This window comes from Oncorhynchus masou, unplaced genomic scaffold, assembly GCF_036934945.1.
Source record: "Oncorhynchus masou masou isolate Uvic2021 unplaced genomic scaffold, UVic_Omas_1.1 unplaced_scaffold_2107, whole genome shotgun sequence".
Lineage (NCBI taxonomy): Eukaryota > Metazoa > Chordata > Actinopteri > Salmoniformes > Salmonidae > Oncorhynchus > Oncorhynchus masou.
Window position 1 is genome coordinate 49,880 of NW_027008586.1, and position 22,054 is coordinate 71,933.

Here is a 22,054-nt window from a genome sequence, read left to right on the forward strand (position 1 = left end):
TCTAGTCCTACTGGGAGAAAGAGGAACAACAGGTATGGTTTCTAGTCCTACTGGGAGAAAGAGGAACAACAGGTATGGTTTCTAGTCCTACTGGGAGAAAGAGGAACAACAGGAATGGTTTCTAGTCCTACTGGGAGAAAGAGGAACAACAGGTATGGTTTCTAGTCCTACAGGGAGAAAGAGGAATGGTTTCTAGTCCTACTGAGAGAAAGAGGAACAACAGGTATGGTTTTTAGTCCTACTGGGAGAAAGAGGAACAACAGGAATGGTTTCTAGTCCTACTGGGAGAAAGAGGAACGGTTTCTAGTCCTACTGAGAGAAAGAGGAACAACAGGTATGGTTTTTAGTCCTACTGGGAGAAAGAGGAACAACAGGAATGGTTTCTAGTCCTACTGGGAGAAAGAGGAATGGTTTCTAGTCCTACAGGGAGAAAGAGGAACAATAGGAATGGTTTCTAGTCCTACTGGGAGAAAGAGGAACAACAGGTATGGTTTCTAGTCCTACTGGGAGAAAGAGGAACAACAGGAATGGTTTCTAGTCCTACAGGGAGAAAGAGGAATGGTTTCTAGTCCTACAGGGAGAAAGAGGAACAATAGGAATGGTTTCTAGTCCTACTGAGAGAAAGAGGAACAACAGGTATGGTTTTTAGTCCTACTGGGAGAAAGAGGAACAACAGGAATGGTTTCTAGTCCTACTGGGAGAAAGAGGAACAACAGGAATGGTTTCTAGTCCTACAGGGAGAAAGAGGAATGGTTTCTAGTCCTACAGGGAGAAAGAGGAACAATAGGAATGGTTTCTAGTCCTACTGGGAGGAAGAGGAACAACAGGAATGGTTTCTAGTCCTACTGGGAGAAAGAGGAACAACAGGAATGGTTTCTAGTCCTACTGGGAAAAAGAGGAACAACAGGTATGGTTTCTAGTCCTACTGGGAAAAAGAGGAACAACAGGTATGGTTTCTAGTCCTACTGGGAAAAAGAGGAACAACAGGAATGGTTTCTAGTCCTACTGGGAAAAAGAGGAACAACAGGTATGGTTTCTAGTCCTACAGGGAGAAAGAGGAATGGTTTCTAGTCCTATACTGAGAGAAAGAGGAATGGTTTCTAGTCCTACTGAGAGAAAGAGGAACAACAGGTATGGTTTTTAGTCCTACTGGGAGATAGAGGAACAACAGGAAGTGGTTTCCAATCCTACAGGGAGAAAGAGGAACGGTTTCTAGTCCTACTGAGAGAAAGAGGAACAACAGGTATGTTTTTTAGTCCTACTGGGAGAAAGAGGAACAACAGGAATGGTTTCTAGTCCTACTGGGAGAAAGAGGAATGGTTTCTAGTCCTACAGGGAGAAAGAGGAACAATAGGAATGGTTTCTAGTCCTACTGGGAGAAAGAGGAACAACAGGTATGGTTTCTAGTCCTACTGGGAGAAAGAGGAACAACAGGAATGGTTTCTAGTCCTACAGGGAGAAAGAGGAATGGTTTCTAGTCCTACAGGGAGAAAGAGGAACAATAGGAATGGTTTCTAGTCCTACTGAGAGAAAGAGGAACAACAGGTATGGTTTTTAGTCCTACTGGGAGAAAGAGGAACAACAGGAATGGTTTCTAGTCCTACAGGGAGAAAGAGGAATGGTTTCTAGTCCTACAGGGAGAAAGAGGAACAACAGGAATGGTTTCTAGTCCTACTGGGAGAAAGAGGAACAACAGGAATGGTTTCTAGTCCTACTGGGAAAAAGAGGAACAACAGGTATGGTTTCTAGTCCTACTGGGAAAAAGAGGAACAACAGGTATGGTTTCTAGTCCTACTGGGAAAAAGAGGAACAACAGGTATGGTTTCTAGTCCTACAGGGAGAAAGAGGAATGGTTTCTAGTCCTATACTGAGAGAAAGAGGAATGGTTTCTAGTCCTACTGAGAGAAAGAGGAATGGTTTCTAGTCCTACTGAGAGAAAGAGGAACAACAGGTATGGTTTTTAGTCCTACTGGGAGAAAGAGGAACAACAGGAATGGTTTCTAGTCCTACTGGGAGAAAGAGGAACAACAGGAATGGTTTCTAGTCCTACAGGGAGAAAGAGGAACAACAGGAATGGTTTCTAGTCCTATACTGAGAGAAAGAGGAATGGTTTCTAGTCCTACTGAGAGAAAGAGGAACAACAGGTATGGTTTCTAGTCCTACTGGGAGAAAGAGGAACAACAGGAATGGTTTCTAGTCCTACTGGGAGAAAGAGGAACAACAGGAATGGTTTCTAGTCCTACTGGGAGAAAGAGGAACAACAGGAAGTGGTTTCCAATCCTACAGGGAGAAAGAGGAACGGTTTCTAGTCCTACTGAGAGAAAGAGGAACAACAGGTATGGTTTTTAGTCCTACTGGGAGAAAGAGGAACAACAGGAATGGTTTCTAGTCCTACTGGGAGAAAGAGGAACAACAGGAATGGTTTCTAGTCCTACTGAGAGAAAGAGGAACAACAGGTATGGTTTCTAGTCCTACTGGGAAAAAGAGGAACAACAGGAATGGTTTCTAGTCCTACTGGGAAAAAGAGGAACAACAGGTATGGTTTCTAGTCCTACAGGGAGAAAGAGGAATGGTTTCTAGTCCTATACTGAGAGAAAGAGGAACAACAGGTATGGTTTTTAGTCCTACTGGGAGAAAGAGGAACAACAGGAATGGTTTCCAATCCTACAGGGAGAAAGAGGAACGGTTTCTAGTCCTACTGAGAGAAAGAGGAACAACAGGTATGGTTTTTAGTCCTACTGGGAGGAAGAGGAACAACAGGAATGGTTTTTAGTCCTACTGGGAGGAAGAGGAACAACAGGAATGGTTTCTAGTCCTACTGAGAGAAAGAGGAACAACAGGTATGGTTTTTAGTCCTACTGGGAGAAAGAGGAACAACAGGAATGGTTTCTAGTCCTACTGGAAGAAAGAGGAATGGGTTCTAGTCCTACTGAGAGAAAGAGGAACAACAGGTATGGTTTTTAGTCCTACTGGGAGAAAGAGGAACAACAGGAATGGTTTCTAGTCCTACTGGAAGAAAGAGGAACGGTTTCTAGTCCTACTGAGAGAAAGAGGAACAACAGGTATGGTTTTTAGTCCTACTGGGAGAAAGAGGAACAACAGGTATGGTTTCTAGTCCTACAGGGAGAAAGAGGAATGGTTTCTAGTCCTATACTGAGAGAAAGAGGAATGGTTTCTAGTCCTACTGTAGCAGGTCAAGACTTGTTAATTATTTGAAAAACAGCTGATTTGAGGTAATTGATTTTCCTCACGTAATTAACAAACATGTAAAATTAAAATCAGTCAAACAATGTCTTAAAATAACCAATCAATGGGTGATACTGTGTCCAAACACAGGGTAGACGGGGGGGGGTGTTGTGTACAGACTGTTAAAAGTGCTGTAGTGTGGAGTTTACAGAGGTCCCCCTCCAACCCTGACCCCTACAGGGCTGAGGTCTCAGACACTAGGGAACAGCAGCACAGGCTCAGACAGCCTCCTCTCCTCTTCTCATTTCAGGCCCGTCTCAGCCTGGTGCTCCGGGGGCTCCTGTTACTGAACATCAGCTCAGGGGCAAACGTATATCTGCAGAGAGAAGAACAGAGGGGTGGTTAGTTCTGGGTGGTCTGTAGAGAGGAGAGGGGGGGTTGGGGCTGGGTGGATGGTCAGTGTACCGTGCATACCGTGTATCGTAGACCCCAGGGGTCCTACAGGACTGTCCAGAACAGGACTGGAGCATCATCAGTCTGTGGTTCATCTTCTCCAGGACTTCCTGGTCGATGGTCTTAGCCAGGTTAATGAGCTGGTAGGGGTCAACTGTTATGTTATACACCTCTACAAACACCTGGGGACACAGAGAGAGAGTTAGTCATTACTAATGACCTGGTAGGGGTCAACTGTTATGTTATACACCTCTACAAACACCTGGGGAACACAGAGAGAGAGTTAGTTATTACTAATGACCTGGTAGGGGTCAACTGTTATGTTATACACCTCTACAAACACCTGGGGAACACAGAGAGAGAGTTAGTCATTACTAATGACCTGGTAGGGGTCTACTATAATGTTAAACACCTGGGGAACACAGAGAGAGAGTTAGTTATTAGCTGGTGTTAGCTGGTAGGGGTCTACTGTAATGTTAAACACCTGGGGAACACAGAGAGAGCGTTAGTTATTAGCTGGTGTTAGCTGGTAGGGGTCTACTGTAATGTTAAACACCTGGGGAACACAGAGAGAGCGTTAGTTATTAGCTGGTGTTAGCTGGTAGGGGTCTACTGTAATGTTAAACACCTGGGGAACACAGAGAGAGAGTTAGTTATTAGCTGGTGTTAGCTGGTAGGGGTCTACTGTAATGTTAAACACCTGGGGAACACAGAGAGTTAGTTATTAGCTGGTGTTAGCTGGTAGGGGTCTACTGTAATGTTAAACACCTGGGGAACACAGAGAGAGAGTTAGTTATTACTAATGACCTGGTAGGGGTCTACTGTAATGTTAAACACCTGGGGAACACAGAGAGAGCGTTAGTTATTAGCTGGTGTTAGCTGGTAGGGGTCTACTGTAATGTTAAACACCTGGGGAACACAGAGAGAGAGTTAGTTATTAGCTGGTGTTAGCTGGTAGGGGTCTACTGTAATGTTAAATACCTGGGGAACACAGAGAGAGAGTTAGTTATTAGCTGGTGTTAGCTGGTGTTCCCCATTCAGTTCAATGCCATAATAAGTGGACTGGCGGCCATGTTGAATGTCCCCATAGCAGTAAAGCAGGAACTTCATTGAATTTCTATGGGTGAGACATGTCTACACATCCCTACAGACACGTGGCGACTAAACAGTTCTCTCCCTTTCACCTCGTTGTCATCAAACTCGCAGTACTGGAGGTTGGCAGAGGGGCGACGGTACGAACGCAGGCGTACGTGTTGTTGAAGGAGTCCTCACACACACAGTCAGGGAAACACACGGAGACCCCAGGACCCAGCAGGGGCAGGCGGGATCAGACACATTAGACCCCCCCTTCATACTCCACCAGGAAGTCTGTTCTCCACGTAGTGCTGTTCACAGATCCCTCCTGACACAGAGAATACACACACCAGTTAAACACTGATCCCTCCTGTCACAGAGAATACACACAACTGCCACCATGTCTAGGCTGCGTTGCGCTAGGGGCTACTAGGCTGCGTTGCGCTAGGCTACTAGGCTGCGTTGCGCCAGGCTACTAGGCTGCGTTGCGCTAGGCTGCCAGGCTGCGTTGCGCTAGGCTGCTAGGCTGCGTTGCGCAGGCCACCAGGCTGCGTTGCGCTAGGCTACTAGGCTGCGTTGCGCTAGGCTACTAGGCTGCGTTGCGCTAGGCTACCAGGCTGCGTTGCGCTAGGAATACACACAACTGCCACCATGTCTAGGCTGCGTTGCGCTAGGCTACCAGGCTGCGTTGCGCCAGGCTACTAGGCTGCGTTGCGCAGGCTGCTAGGCTGCGTTGCGCTAGGCTGCTAGGCTGCGTTGCGCTAGGCTGCGTTGCGCAGGCTGCGTTGCGCCAGGGCTGCGTTGCGCCAGGCTGCGTTGCGCTAGGCTGCGTTGCGCTAGGCCACGCTGCGCCAGGCCACGTTGCGCTAGGCTACGTTGCGCTAGGGCCACGTTGTGCTAGGCTACTAGGCTGCGTTGACGTTGTACTTGGTGTGATATATAGTATAGTGGGTTCTCACCAGTACAGACAGGAAGGACATGACGTTGTACTAGGTGTTATATATAGTATAGTGGGTTCTGTATGGGTTCTCACCAGTACAGACAGGAAGGACATGACGTTGTACTAGGTGTTATATATAGTATAGTGGGTTCTCACCAGTACAGACAGGAAGGACATGACGTTGCACTAGGTGTTATATATAGTATAGTGGGTTCTCACCAGTACAGACAGAAAGGACATGCCATCCATGGCAGTCTTGCTGATGTTGTAACCGGCCATGTCCAGGATGGTAGGACCCAGGTCAACGTTCTGGACCGCCAGCCCGGTGGTCTGGTTAGGCTTGATGTTGGGCCCTCGGATCAGCAGAGGAACTCTTATATCAGACTCATACAGCTGCCTCTTATCCAGGGGGAGAGAGAACTGACCTGGAGGGTGGGAGGAGGGGGGGGTCAGCAGAGTGGTATCCAGGGGGAGAGAGAACTGACCTGGAGGGGTGGGAGGAGGAGAGAGGGGGGTCAGCAGAGTGGTATCCAGGGGGAGAGAGAACTGACCTGGAGGGGTGGGAGGAGGAGAGGGGGGGTCAGCAGGGGGAGAGAGAACTGACCTGGGGGGGGGGGAGGAGGAGAGGGGGGTCAGCAGAGTGGTATCCAGGGGGAGAGAGGACTGACCTGGGGGGTGGGAGGAGGAGAGGGGGGGTCAGCAGAGTGGTATCCAGGGGGAGAGAGAACTGACCTGGGGGGTGGGAGGAGGAGAGGGGGGTCAGCAGAGTGGTATCCAGGGGGGAGAGAGAACTGACCTGGGGGTGGGAGGAGGAGAGGGGGGGGGGGGGTCAGCAGAGTGGTATCCAGGGGGAGAGAGAACTGACCTGGGGGGTGGGAGGAGGAGAGAGGGGGGTCAGCAGAGTGGTATCCAGGGGAGAGAGAACTGACCTGGGGGGGTGGGAGGAGGAGAGAGGGGGGGGTCAGCAGAGTGGTATCCAGGGGAGAGAGAACTGACCTGGGGGGTGGGAGGAGGAGAGGGGGGGGGGTCAGCAGAGTGGTATCCAGGGGGAGAGAGAACTGACCTGGGGGGTGGGAGGAGGAGAGAGGGGGGGGTCAGCAGAGTGGTATCCAGGGGGAGAGAGAACTGACCTGGGGGGGTGGGAGGAGGAGAGGGGGGGGGTCAGCAGAGTGGTATCCAGGGGGAGAGAGAACTGACCTGGAGGGGTGGGAGGAGGAGAGGGGGGGGTCAGCAGAGTGGTATCCAGGGGGAGAGAGAACTGACCTGGGGGGTGGGAGGAGGAGGGGGGGGGGGTCAGCAGAGTGGTATCCAGGGGGAGAGAGAACTGACCTGGGTGGGTGGGAGGAGGAGGGGGGGGGGGGGGTCAGCAGAGTGGTATCCAGGGGGAGAGAGAACTGACCTGGGGGGGTGGGAGGAGGAGAGGGGGGTCAGCAGAGTGGTATCCAGGGGGAGAGAGAACTGACCTGGGGGGTGGGAGGAGGAGAGAGGGGGGGTCAGCAGAGTGGTATCCAGGGGGAGAGAGAACTGACCTGGGGGGTGGGAGGAGGAGAGGGGGGGGTCAGCAGAGTGGTATCCAGGGGGAGAGAGAACTGACCTGGGGGGTGGGAGGAGGAGAGGGGGGTCAGCAGAGTGGTATCCAGGGGAGAGAGAACTGACCTGGGGGGGTGGGAGGAGGAGAGGGGGGGGGTCAGCAGAGTGGTATCCAGGGGGAGAGAGAACTGACCTGGGGGTGGGAGGAGGAGAGAGGGGGGTCAGCAGAGTGGTATCCAGGGGGAGAGAGAACTGACCTGGAGGGGTGGGAGGAGGGAGAGGGGGGTCAGCAGAGTGGTATCCAGGGGGAGAGAGAACTGACCTGGGGGTGGGAGGAGGAGAGAGGGGGGGTCAGCAGAGTGGTATCCAGGGGGAGAGAGAACTGACCTGGGGGGTGGGAGGAGGAGAGAGGGGGGGGTCAGCAGAGTGGTATCCAGGGGAGAACTGACCTGGGTGGGTGGGAGGAGGAGAGGGGGGTCAGCAGAGTGGTATCCAGGGGGAGAGAGAACTGACCTGGGGGTGGGAGGGGGGGGGGGTCAGCAGAGTGGTATCCAGGGGGAGAGAGAACTGACCTGGGGGGTGGGAGGGGGGGTCAGCAGAGTGGTATCCAGGGGGAGAGAGAACTGACCTGGGGGGGTGGGAGGAGGAGAGGGGGGGGTCAGCAGAGTGGTATCCAGGGGGAGAGAACTGACCTGGGGGGTGGGAGGAGGAGGGGGGGTCAGCAGAGTGGTATCCAGGGGGAGAGAGAACTGACCTGGGGGGGTGGGGGAGGGGGGTCAGCAGAGTGGTATCCAGGGGGAGAGAGAACTGACCTGGGGGGTGGGAGGAGGAGAGGGGGGGGGGGGTCAGCAGAGTGGTATCCAGGGGGAGAGAGAACTGACCTGGGGGGTGGGAGGAGGAGGAGGGGGGGTCAGCAGAGTGGTATCCAGGGGGAGAGAGAACTGACCTGGGGGGTGGGAGGAGGAGAGGGGGGGGGGGGGGTCAGCAGAGTGGTATCCAGGGGGAGAGAGAACTGACCTGGGGGTGGGAGGAGGAGAGGGGGGGGGGGTCAGCAGAGTGGTATCCAGGGGGAGAGAGAACTGACCTGGGGGGTGGGAGGAGGAGAGGGGGGTCAGCAGAGTGGTATCCAGGGGGAGAGAGAACTGACCTGGGGGGGTGGGAGGAGGGAGGGGGGGGTCAGCAGAGTGGTATCCAGGGGAGAGAGAACTGACCTGGGGGGTGGGAGGAGAGAGGGGGGTCAGCAGAGTGGTATCCAGGGGGAGAGAGAACTGACCTGGGGGGGGGGGGGGGGGTCAGCGGAGTGGTAGCTATCCTCTTAGGAGGGGTGGAGCTTTACTTTTCTGAAGGCAGTGTATGTGTGTGTGTTGTGTACCTGTGTCAGGTGTGTTGTGTACCTGTGTCAGGTGTGTTGTGTACCTGTGTCAGGTGTGTTGTGTACCTGTGTCAGGTGTGTTGTGTACCTGTGTCAGGTGTGTTGTGTACCTGTGTGGTATCCGTTGTCTGAGGTAAAGATGATGTAAGTGTTGTCCAGTTCCCCTCTGACCTCTAACCTCTTCACCACCTTCTCCACCAGGTCATCCACTGACAGCAGAGTACGCCACCTAGTGGGGGGGAGGGGGAAAACATTACTCAAAGGATAGGGGGGATACATTATCACTCATAAAGGATACATTATCACTCATAAAGGATACATTATAACTCATAAAGGATACACTATAACTCATAAAGGATGGGGGGATACATTATAACTCATAAAGGATACATTATCACTCATAAAGGACACATTATAACTCATAAAGGATACATTATCACTCATAAAGGATACATTATTACTCATAAAGGATACATTATCACTCATAAAGGATACATTATCACTCATAAAGGATACATTATAACTCAAAGGATAGGGGGGATACATTATAACTCATAAAGGATACATTATCACTCATAAAGGATACATTATCACTCATAAAGGATACATTATCACTCATAAAGGATACATTATCACTCATAAAGGATACATTATTACTCATAAAGGATACATTATCACTCATAAAGGATACATTATCACTCATAAAGGACACAACTCATAAAGGACACATTATAACTCATAAAGGATACATTAGAAATCATAAAGGATACATTAGAACTCATAAAGGACACATTATAACTCATAAAGGATACATTATAACTCATAAAGGATACATTATAACTCATAAAGGATACATTATCACTCATAAAGGATACATTATCACTCATAAAGGATACATTATCACTCATAAAGGATGGGGGGGATACATTATAACTCATAAAGGATACATTATCACTCATAAAGGATGGGGGGGATACATTATAACTCATAAAGGATACATTATTACTCATAAAGGACACATTATTACTCATAAAGGATACATTATTACTCATAAAGGATACATTATTAATCATTAAGGATACATTATAACCCATAAAGGATACATTATAACTCATAAAGGATACATTATTACTCATAAAGGATACATTATTACTCATAAAGGAAACATTATAACTCATAAAGGATAGGGGGGATACATTATAACTCATAAAGGATACATTGTAACTCAGAGGATACATTATTACTCATAAAGGACACATAACTCATAAAGGATACATTATAACCCATAAAGGATACATTGTAACTCATAAAGGATACATTATTACTCATAAAGGATACATTATCACTCATAAAGGATACATTATCACTCATAAAGGATGCATTAGAACTCATAAAGGATACATTATAACTCAGAGGATACATTATTACTCATAAAGGACACATTATTACTCATAAAGGATACATTATTACTCATAAAGGATACATTATTACTCATAAAGGATACATTAGAACTCATAAAGGAAACATTATAACTCATAAAGGATAGGGGGGATACATTATAACTCATAAAGGATACATTGTAACTCAGAGGATACATTATTACTCATAAAGGACACATAACTCATAAAGGATACATTATAACCCATAAAGGATACATTATAACTCATAAAGGATACATTATTACTCATAAAGGATACATTATTACTCATAAAGGATACATTATTACTCATAAAGGATACATTAGAACTCATAAAGGATACATTATAACTCATAAAGGATGCATTAGAACTCATAAAGGATACATTATAACTCATAAAGGATACATTATAACTCATAAAGGATACATTATAACTCATAAAGGATACATTATAACTCATAAAGGATACATTATAACTCATAAAGGATACATTATAACTCATAAAGGATAGGGGGGATACATTATAACTCAGAGGATACATTATAACTCATAAAGGATACATTATTACTCATAAAGGATACATTATAACTCATAAAGGATACATTATTACTCCTAAAGGATACATTATTACTCATAAAGGATACATTAGAACTCATAACGGATACATTAGAACTCATAAAGGATACATTAGAACTCATAAAGGATACATTATAACCCATAAAGGATAGGGGGGATACATTATAACTCATAAAGGATACATTATAACTCATAAAAGGATACATTAGAACTCATAAAGGATACATTATAACCCATAAAGGATAGGGGGGATACATTATAACTCATAAAGGATACATTATAACTCATAAAGGATAGGGGGGATACATTATAACTCATAAAGGATACATTATAACTCATACAAGGATACATTATAACTCATAAAGGATAGGGGGGATACATTATAACTCATAAAGGATACATTATCACTCATAAAGGATGGGGGGGATACATTATAACTCATAAAGGATACATTATAACTCATAAAGGATACATTATTACTCATAAAGGATACATTATTACTCATAAAGGACACATTATTACTCATAAAGGATAGGGGGGATACATTATAACTCATAAAGGATGGGGGGGATACATTATAACTCATAAAGGATACATTATAACTCATAAAGGATACATTATTACTCATAAAGGATACATTATTACTCATAAAGGATACATTATAACCCATAAAGGATACATTATAACTCATAAAGGATACATTATTACTCATAAAGGAAACATTATAACTCATAAAGGATACATTATAACTCATAAAGGATAGGGGGGATACATTATAACTCATAAAGGATACATTATAACTCATAAAAGGATACATTGATAAGCTCCTTTCCTGAGGACGGCTCACCTCTCACAGTCCTGGGCGACTTTAACCTCCCCACGTCTACCTTTGACTCATTCCTCTCTGCCTCCTTCTTTCCATTCCTCTCCTCTTTTGACCTCACCCTCTCACCTTCCCCCCCCTACTCACAAGGCAGGCAATACGCTCGACCTCATCTTTACTAGATGCTGTTCTTCCACTAACCTCATTGCAACTCCCCTCCAAGTCTCCGACCACTACCTTGTATCCTTTTCCCTCTCGCTCTCATCCAACACTTCCCACACTGCCCCTACTCGGATGGTATCGCGCCGTCCCAACCTTCGCTCTCTCTCCCCCGCTACTCTCTCCTCTTCCATCCTATCATCTCTTCCCTCTGCTCATACCTTCTCCAACCTTTCTCCTGATTCTGCCTCCTCAACCCTCCTCTCTTCCCTTTCTGCATCCTTTGACTCTCTATGTCCCCTATCCTCCAGGCCGGCTCGGTCCTCCTCCTGCTCCGTGGCTCGATGACTCATTGCGAGCTCACAGAACAGAGCTCCGGGCAGCCGAGCGGAAATGGAGGAAAACTCGCCTCCCTGCGGACCTGGCATCCTTTCACTCCCTCCTCTCTACATTGTCCTCCTCTGTCTCTGCTGCTAAAGCCACTTTCTACCACTCTAAATTCCAAGCATCTGCCTCTAACCCTAGGAAGCTCTTTGCCACCTTCTCCTCCCTCCTGAATCCTCCTCCCCTCCCCCCTCCTCCCTCTCTGCAGATGACTTCGTCAACCATTTTGAAAAGAAGGTCGACGACATCCGATCCTCGTTTGCTAAGTCAAACGATACCGCTGGTTCTGCTCACACTGCCCTACCCTGTGCTCTGACCTCTTTCTCCCCTCTCTCTCCAGATGAAATCTCGCTTCTTGTGACGGCCGGCCGCCCAACAACCTGCCCGCTTGACCTCTCTCTTCTCCAGACCATTTCCGGAGACCTTCTCCCTTACCTCACCTCGCTCATCAACTCATCCCTGACCGCTGGCTACGTCCCTTCCGTCTTCAAGAGAGCGAGAGTTGCACCCCTTCTGAAAAAACCTACACTCGATCCCTCCGATGTCAACAACTACAGACCAGTATCCCTTCTTTCTTTTCTCTCCAAAACTCTTGAACGTGCCGTCCTTGGCCAGCTCTCCCGCTATCTCTCTCAGAATGACCTTCTCGATCCAAATCAGTCAGGTTTCAAGACTAGTCATTCAACTGAGACTGCTCTTCTCTGTATCACGGAGGCGCTCCGCACTGCTAAAGCTAACTCTCTCTCCTCTGCTCTTATCCTTCTAGACCTATCGGCTGCCTTCGATACTGTGAACCATCAGATCCTCCTCTCCACCCTCTCCGAGTTGGGCATCTCCGGCGCGGCCCACGCTTGGATTGCGTCCTACCTGACAGGTCGCTCCTACCAGGTGGCGTGGCGAGAATCTGTCTCCTCGCCACGCGCTCTCACCACTGGTGTCCCCCAGGGCTCTGTTCTAGGCCCTCTCCTATTCTCGCTATACACCAAGTCACTTGGCTCTGTCATAACCTCACATGGTCTCTCCTATCATTGCTATGCAGACGACACACAATTAATTTTCTCCTTTCCCCCTTCTGATGACCAGGTGGCGAATCGCATCTCTGCATGTCTGGCAGACATATCAGTGTGGATGACGGATCACCACCTCAAGCTGAACCTCGGCAAGACGGAGCTGCTCTTCCTCCCGGGGAAGGACTGCCCGTTCCATGATCTCGCCATCACGGTTGACAACTCCATTGTGTCCTCCTCCCAGAGCGCTAAGAACCTTGGCGTGATCCTGGACAACACCCTGTCGTTCTCAACCAACATCATGGCGGTGGCCCGTTCCTGTAGGTTCATGCTCTACAACATCCGCAGAGTACGACCCTGCCTCACACAGGAAGCGGCGCAGGTCCTAATCCAGGCACTTGTCATCTCCCGTCTGGATTACTGCAACTCGCTGTTGGCTGGGCTCCCTGCCTGTGCCATTAAACCCTACAACTCATCCAGAACGCCGCAGCCCGTCTGGTGTTCAACCTTCCCAAGTTCTCTCACGTCACCCCGCTCCTCCGCTCTCTCCACTGGCTTCCAGTTGAAGCTCGCATCCGCTACAAGACCATGGTGCTTGCCTACGGAGCTGTGAGGGGAACGGCACCGCAGTACCTCCAGGCTCTGATCAGGCCCTACACCCAAGCAAGGGCACTGCGTTCATCCACCTCTGGCCTGCTCGCCTCCCTACCATTGAGGAAGTACAGTTCCCGCTCAGCCCAGTCAAAACTGTTCGCTGCTCTGGCCCCCCAATGGTGGAACAAACTCCCTCACGACGCCAGGACAGCGGAGTCAATCACCACCTTCCGGAGACACCTGAAACCCCACCTCTTCAAGGAATACCTAGGATAGGATAAGTAATCCTTCTCACCACCCCCCCCCCCTTAATGATTTAGATGCACTATTGTAAAGTGGCTGTTCCACTGGATGTCAGAAGGTGAATTCACCAATTTGTAAGTCGCTCTGGATAAGAGCGTCTGCTAAATGACTTAAATGTAAATGTAAATAAAGGACACATTAGAACTCATAAAGGAAACATAACTCATAAAGGATACATTAGAACTCATAAAGGAAACATTATAACTCATAAAGGATACATTATAACTCATAAAGGATACATTATAACTCATAAAGGACACATTATAACCCATAAAGGATACATTGTAACTCATAAAGGACACATTATTACTCATAAAGGATACATTATTACTCATAAAGGACACATTATTACTCATAAAGGATAGGGGGATACATTATAACTCATAAAGGATACATTATTACTCATAAAGGATAGGGGGATACATTATAACTCATAAAGGATACATTATAACTCATAAATGATACATTAGAACTCATAAAGGACACATTATAACTCATAAAGGACACATTATAACTCATAAAGGACACATTATAACTCATAAAGGATACATTATAACTCAAAGGATACATTATAACTCATAAAGGATAGGGGGGATACATTATAACTCATAAAGGATACATTATAACTCATAAAGGATACATTATAACTCATAAAGGATAGGGGGGATACATTATAACTCATAAAGGATACATTATAACTCATAAAGGATACATTATAACTCATAAAGGATAGGGGGGATACATTATAACTCATAAAGGATACATTATAACTCATAAAGGATACATTATAACTCATAAAGGATAGGGGGGATACATTATAACCCATAAAGGATACATTATTACTCATAAAGGATACATTATAACTCATAAAGGATAGGGGGGATACATTATCACTCATAAAGGATACATTATAACTCATAAAGGATACATTATAACTCATAAAGGACACATTATAACCCATAAAGGATACATTGTAACTCATAAAGGACACATTATTACTCATAAAGGATACATTATTACTCATAAAGGATATATTATTACTCATAAAGGATACATTATAACTCATAAAGGATACATTAGAACTCATAAAGGATAAATTATAACTCAAAGGATAGGGGGGATACATTATAACTCATAAAGGATACATTATCACTCAAAGGATAGGGGGGATACATTATAACTCATAAAGGATACATCATAACTCATAAAGGATACATTGTAACTCATAAAGGACACATTATTACTCATAAAGGATAGGGGGATACATTATAACTCATAAAGGATACATTATAACTCATAAATGATACATTAGAACTCATAAAGGACACATTATAACTCATAAAGGACACATTATAACTCATAAAGGATACATTATAACTCAAAGGATACATTATAACTCAAAGGATACATTATAACTCATAAAGGATAGGGGGGATACATTATAACTCATAAAGGATACATTATAACTCATAAAGGATACATTATAACTCATAAAGGATAGGGGGGATACATTATAACTCATAAAGGATACATTATAACTCATAAAGGATACATTATAACTCATAAAGGATACATTATAAATCATAAAGGATAGGGGGGATACATTATAACTCATAAAGGATACATTATAACTCATAAAGGATAGGGGGGATACATTATAACTCATAAAGGATACATTATAACTCATAAAGGATACATTATAACTCATAAAGGATACATTATAACTCATAAAGGATAGGGGGGATACATTATAACTCATAAAGGATACATTATAACTCATAAAGGATACATTATAACTCATAAAGGATACATTATAACTCATAAAGGATAGGGGGGATACATTATAACCCATAAAGGATACATTATTACTCATAAAGGATACATTATAACTCATAAAGGATACATTATAACTCATAAAGGATGGGGGGGATACATTATCACTCATAAAGGACACATTATAACTTAGAGGATACATTATAACTCATAAAGGATAGGGGGGATACATTATAACTCATAAAGGATACATTATAACTCATAAAGGATACATTATAACTCATAAAGGATGGGGGGGATACATTATCACTCATAAAGGACACATTATAACTTAGAGGATACATTATAACTCATAAAGGATAGGGGGGATACATTATAACTCATAAAGGATACATTATAACTCATAAAGGATACATTATAACTCAAAGGATACATTATCACTCATAAAGGACACATAACTCAGAGGATACATTATTACTCATAAAGGACACATTATCACTCAGAGGATACATTATAACTCATAAAGGATAGGGGGGATACATTATAACTCATAAAGGATACATTATCACTCATAAAGGATACATTATAACTCATAAAGGATAGGGGGGATACATTATAACTCATAAAGGATACATTATAACTCATAAGGATACATAATAACTCATAAAGGATACATTATAACCCATAAAGGATACATTATAACCCATAAAGGATACATTATAACTCATAAAGGATACATTATAACTCATAAAGGATACATTATAACTCATAAAGGATACATTATAACTCATAAAGGATACATTATAACTCATAAAGGATACATTATAACTCATAAAGGATACATTATAACTCATAAAGGATACATTATAACTCATAAAGGATACATTATAACTCATAGGATACATTATAACTCATAAAGGATACATTATAACTCATAAAGGATACATTATAACTCATAAAGGACACATTATAACTCATAAAGGACACATTATAACTCATAAAGGATACATTATAACTCATAAAGGATACATTATAACTCATAAAGGATACATTATAACTCATAAAGGACACATTATAACCGATAAAGGATAGGGGGATACATTATAACTCATAAAGGATACATTATCACTCATAAAGGATAGGGGGGATACATTATAACTCATAAAGGATACATTATAACTCATAAAGGATACATTATAACTCATAAAGGATACATTATTACTCATAAAGGATACATTATAACGCAAAGGATACATTATAACTCATAAAGGATACATTATAACTCATAAAGTATACATTATAACTCATAAAGGATACATTATTACTCATAAAGGATACATTATAACTCATAAAGGATACATTATAACTCATAAAGGATACATTATAACCCATAAAGGACACATTATTACTCATAAAGGATAGGGGGGTGTTGTGAGAGAAGATGGGAGAGAGAAGAGGAGATACTACTAACCGTTTCCTGTAGGCCTCGTCCAGTAACTCGATAGAGGAGTTGGTCATGGGAGTCTTCGCCTGTCTGATCAGCCAGTGCTTGTCCTGGAGAAGGTCATTATGGGAAAGACAGAGCACTTAATAAGTGGTAGGTCTCTGTAGTGTGTTGAGAGGTCAGACGTGGCCATCAGACAGTGGGAAAGGAGAGGGGATACCTAGTCTGAAAGCACTGAAATGTGTCTTCAGCATTTAACCCCTGAGGTGCGTGGGACTGCCTTAATCCACGTCAACGACATCAGCTCCCGAAAAGCATTATTGTTAGGGGTAACTGCCTTGCTCAAGAGAAGAACGTCTCGGGGGTTCGAACCAGAAAACCTTTGGTTACTGTCCCTATGCTAGGCTACACGTCACCCCTAAAACTGTAGTGAGAACGTCCACCCCTAAAAGGGTAGAGAACGAAGAGACGTCCACCCCTAAAACGGTAGTGAGAACGTCCACCCCTAAAACGGTAGTGAGAACGAAGAGACGTCCACCCCTAAAACGGTAGAGAGAACGAAGAGACGTCCACCCCTAAAACGGTAGAGGGAACGAAGAGACGTCCACCCCTAAAACGGTAGTGGGAACGAAGAGACGTCCACCCCTAAAACGGTAGTGGGAACGAAGAGACGTCCACCCCTAAAACGGTAGTGGGAACGAAGAGACGTCCACCCCTAAAACGGTAGTGGGAACGAAGAGACGTCCACCCCTAAAGCGGTAGTGGGAACGAAGAGACGTCCACCCCTAAAACGGTAGTGGGGCGAAGAGACGTCCACCCCTAAAGCGGTAGTGGGAGCGAAGACGTCCACCCCTAAAACGGTAGTGGGAACGAAGAGACGTCCACCCCTAAAACGGTAGTGGGAACGAAGAGACGTCCACCCCTAAAACGGTAGTGGGAACGAAGAGACGTCCACCCCTAAAACGGTAGTGGGAACGAAGAGACGTCCACCCCTAAAACGGTAGTGGGAACGAAGAGACGTCCACCCCTAAAACGGTAGTGAGAACGAAGAGACGTCCACCCCTAAAACGGTAGTGAGAACGAAGAGACGTCCACCCCTAAACGGTAGTGAGAACGAAGAGACGTCCACCCCTAAAACGGTAGTGAGAACGAGACACGTCCACCCCTAAAGCGGTAGTGAGAACGAAGAGACGTCCACCCTAAAGCGGTAGTGAGAACGAAGAGACGTCCACCCCTAAAACGGTAGTGAGAACGAAGAGACGTCCACCCCTAAAACGGTAGAGAGAACGAAGAGACGTCCACCCCTAAAACGGTAGAGAGAACGAAGAGACGTCCACCCCTAAAACGGTAGAGAGAACGAAGAGACGTCCACCCTAAAACGGTAGTGAGAACGAAGAGACGTCCACCCTAAAACGGTAGAGAGAACGAAGAGACGTCCACCCCTAAAACGGTAGAGAGAACGAAGAGACGTCCACCCCTAAAACGGTAGTGAGAACGAAGAGACGTCCACCCCTAAAACGGTAGTGAGAACGAAGAGACGTCCACCCCTAAAACGGTAGAGAGAACGAAGAGACGTCCACCCCTAAAACGGTAGAGAACGAAGAGACGTCCACCCCTAAAACGGTAGAGAGAACAAAGAGACGTCCACCCCTAAAACGGTAGTGAGAACGAAGAGACGTCCACCCCTAAAACGGTAGAGAGAACGAAGAGACGTCCACCCCTAAAACGGTAGAGAGAACGAAGAGACGTCCACCCCTAAAACGGTAGTGAGAACGAAGAGACGTCCACCCCTAAAACGGTAGAGAGAACGAAGAGACGTCCACCCCTAAAACGGTAGTGAGAACGACGAGATTCAGGCATTGAAGACTTGCACGGTGTTGGGGTTGTGGTGGAGTTGGGGTGGTGGTGGTGGTATGGGTGGTTTGATATGGGTGCGGCGGTGGTGTGGGTGCTGTGGTGGTATTGGTACTGCGGTGGTATGGGTGGTTTGATATGGGTGCTGTGGTATGGTTGCTGTGGTGGTATATGTGCTGCGGTGGTATGGGTGGTTTGATATGGGTGCTGCGGGGGTATGGGTGCTGTGGTGGCATGTTTGGAGCCTACCTTCCCATGGACGTTGAAGTTAGGGTCTCGAGGGGCCTTGAGGTTCTTGAAGCGGTCCTGGTACTGCGGGGCGGGGGTCCAGGGGGCGTGGGGGGCGGGGGGCGAAACCATCATGAAAAACGGACGGTAGTTAGACTTATACTGGAGGAAGTCTAGAGACATGTTGGCCTGGAGAGGACAGAGAGAGGTAGTTAGACTTATACTGGAGGAAGTCTAGAGACATGTTGGTCTGGAGAGGACAGAGAGAGGTAGTTAGACTTATACTGGAGGAAGTCTAGAGACATGTTGGTCTGGAGAGGACAGAGAGAGGTAGTTAGACTTATACTGGAGGAAGTCTAGAGACATGTTGGTCTGGAGAGGACAGAGAGAGGTAGTTAGACTTATACTGGAGGAAGTCTAGAGACATGTTGGTCTGGAGAGGACAGAGAGAGGTAGTTAGACTGGTGTTGATCCCAGACTGAGGCTGTAGTGATCAGACCAGGAGTTAGTGGACAGAGATAGAGGTGGTTAGACAGGTGATTCTCTGTGTCATTCAGTAGGACTACTAGCAGATCTTCTTACCAGTACGTCTGTCAGGTAGTCTTCACTGTAGTTCCCTCCATGCTTCTTAGGCTTCCCATTCACAGACAGTGTGTAGTTGTAGTACCGAGAGTTCCTCTCCTGAATAGAACACAGACAGTGTAGTACCTAGAGTTCCTCTCCTGAATAGAACACAGACAGTGTAGTACCTAGAGTTCCTCTCCTGAATAGAACACAGACAGTGTAGTACCGAGAGTTCCTCTCCTGAATAGAACACAGACAGTGTGTAGTTGTAGTACCGAGAGTTCCTCTCCTGAATAGAACACAGACAGTGTAGTACCTAGAGTTCCTCTCCTGAATAGAACACAGACAGTGTAGTACCTAGAGTTCCTCTCCTGAATAGAACACAGACAGTGTAGTACCTAGAGTTCCTCTCCTGAATAGAACACAGACAGTGTAGTACCGAGAGTTCCTCTCCTGAATAGAACACAGACAGTGTAGTTGTAGTACCTAGAGTCCCTCTCCTGAATAGAACACAGACAGTGTAGTACCTAGAGTTCCTCTCCTGAATAGAACCTAGAGTTCCTCTCCTGAATAGAACACAGACAGTGTAGTACCTAGAGTTCCTCTCCTGAATAGAACACAGACAGTGTAGTACCGAGAGTTCCTCTCCTGAATAGAACACAGACAGTGTGTAGTTGTAGTACCGAGAGTTCCTCTCCTGAATAGAACACAGACAGTGTAGTACCTAGAGTTCCTCTCCTGAATAGAACACAGACAGTGTAGTACCTAGAGTTCCTCTCCTGAATAGAACACAGACAGTGTAGTACCTAGAGTTCCTCTCCTGAATAGAACACAGACAGTGTAGTACCGAGAGTTCCTCTCCTGAATAGAACACAGACAGTGTAGTTGTAGTACCTAGAGTCCCTCTCCTGAATAGAACACAGACAGTGTAGTACCTAGAGTTCCTCTCCTGAATAGAACACAGACAGTGTAGTACCTAGAGTTCCTCTCCTGAATAGAACACAGACAGTGTAGTACCTAGAGTTCCTCTCCTGAATAGAACACAGACAGTGTAGTACCTAGAGTTCCTCTCTCCTGAATAGAACACAGACAGTGTAGTACCTAGAGTTCCTCTCCTGAATAGAACACAGACAGTGTAGTACCTAGAGTTCCTCTCCTGAATAGAACACAGACAGTGTAGTACCTAGAGTTCCTCTCCTGAATAGAACCTAGAGTTCCTCTCCTGAATAGAACACAGACAGTGTAGTACCTAGAGTTCCTCTCCTGAATAGAACCTAGAGTTCCTCTCCTGAATAGAACACAGACAGTGTAGTACCTAGAGTTCCTCTCCTGGATAGAACACAGACAGTGTAGTACCTAGAGTTCCTCTCCTGAATAGAACACAGACAGTGTAGTACCTAGAGTTCCTCTCCTGAATAGAACCTAGAGTTCCTCTCCTGAATAGAACACAGACAGTGTAGTACCTAGAGTTCCTCTCCTGAATAGAACACAGACAGTGTAGTACCTAGAGTTCCTCTCCTGAATAGAACACAGACAGTGTAGTACCTAGAGTTCCTCTCCTGAATAGAACACAGACAGTGTAGTACCTAGAGTTCCTCTCCTGAATAGAACACAGACAGTGTAGTACCTAGAGTTCCTCTCCTGAATAGAACACAGACAGTGTAGTACCTAGAGTTCCTCTCCTGAATAGAACACAGACAGTGTAGTACCTAGAGTTCCTCTCCTGAATAGAACACAGACAGTGTAGTACCTAGAGTTCCTCTCCTGAATAGAACACAGACAGTGTAGTACCTAGAGTTCCTCTCCTGAATAGAACACAGACAGTGTAGTACCTAGAGTTCCTCTCCTGAATAGAACACAGACAGTGTAGTACCTAGAGTTCCTCTCCTGAATAGAACACAGACAGTGTAGTACCTAGAGTTCCTCTCCTGAATAGAACACAGACAGTGTAGTACCTAGAGTTCCTCTCCTGAATAGAACACAGACAGTGTAGTACCTAGAGTTCCTCTCCTGAATAGAACACAGACAGTGTAGTACCTAGAGTTCCTCTCCTGAATAGAACACAGACAGTGTAGTACCTAGAGTTCCTCTCCTGAATAGAACACAGACAGTGTAGTACCTAGAGTTCCTCTCCTGAATAGAACACAGACAGTGTAGTACCTAGAGTTCCTCTCCTGAATAGAACACAGACAGTGTAGTACCTAGAGTTCCTCTCCTGAATAGAACACAGACAGTGTAGTACCTAGAGTTCCTCTCCTGAATAGAACACAGACAGTGTAGTACCTAGAGTTCCTCTCCTGAATAGAACACAGACAGTGTAGTACCTAGAGTTCCTCTCCTGAATAGAACACAGACAGTGTAGTACCTAGAGTT

At 45.6% G+C, this 22,054-nt stretch overlaps 1 pseudogene; it reads right to left on the bottom strand.

The window, feature by feature from the left end:
• Positions 1–947: 947 nt before the first annotated feature.
• Positions 948–22,054, bottom strand: part of LOC135532914 (N-acetylglucosamine-6-sulfatase-like) — a 33,668-nt pseudogene continuing 12,561 nt past the window's right edge.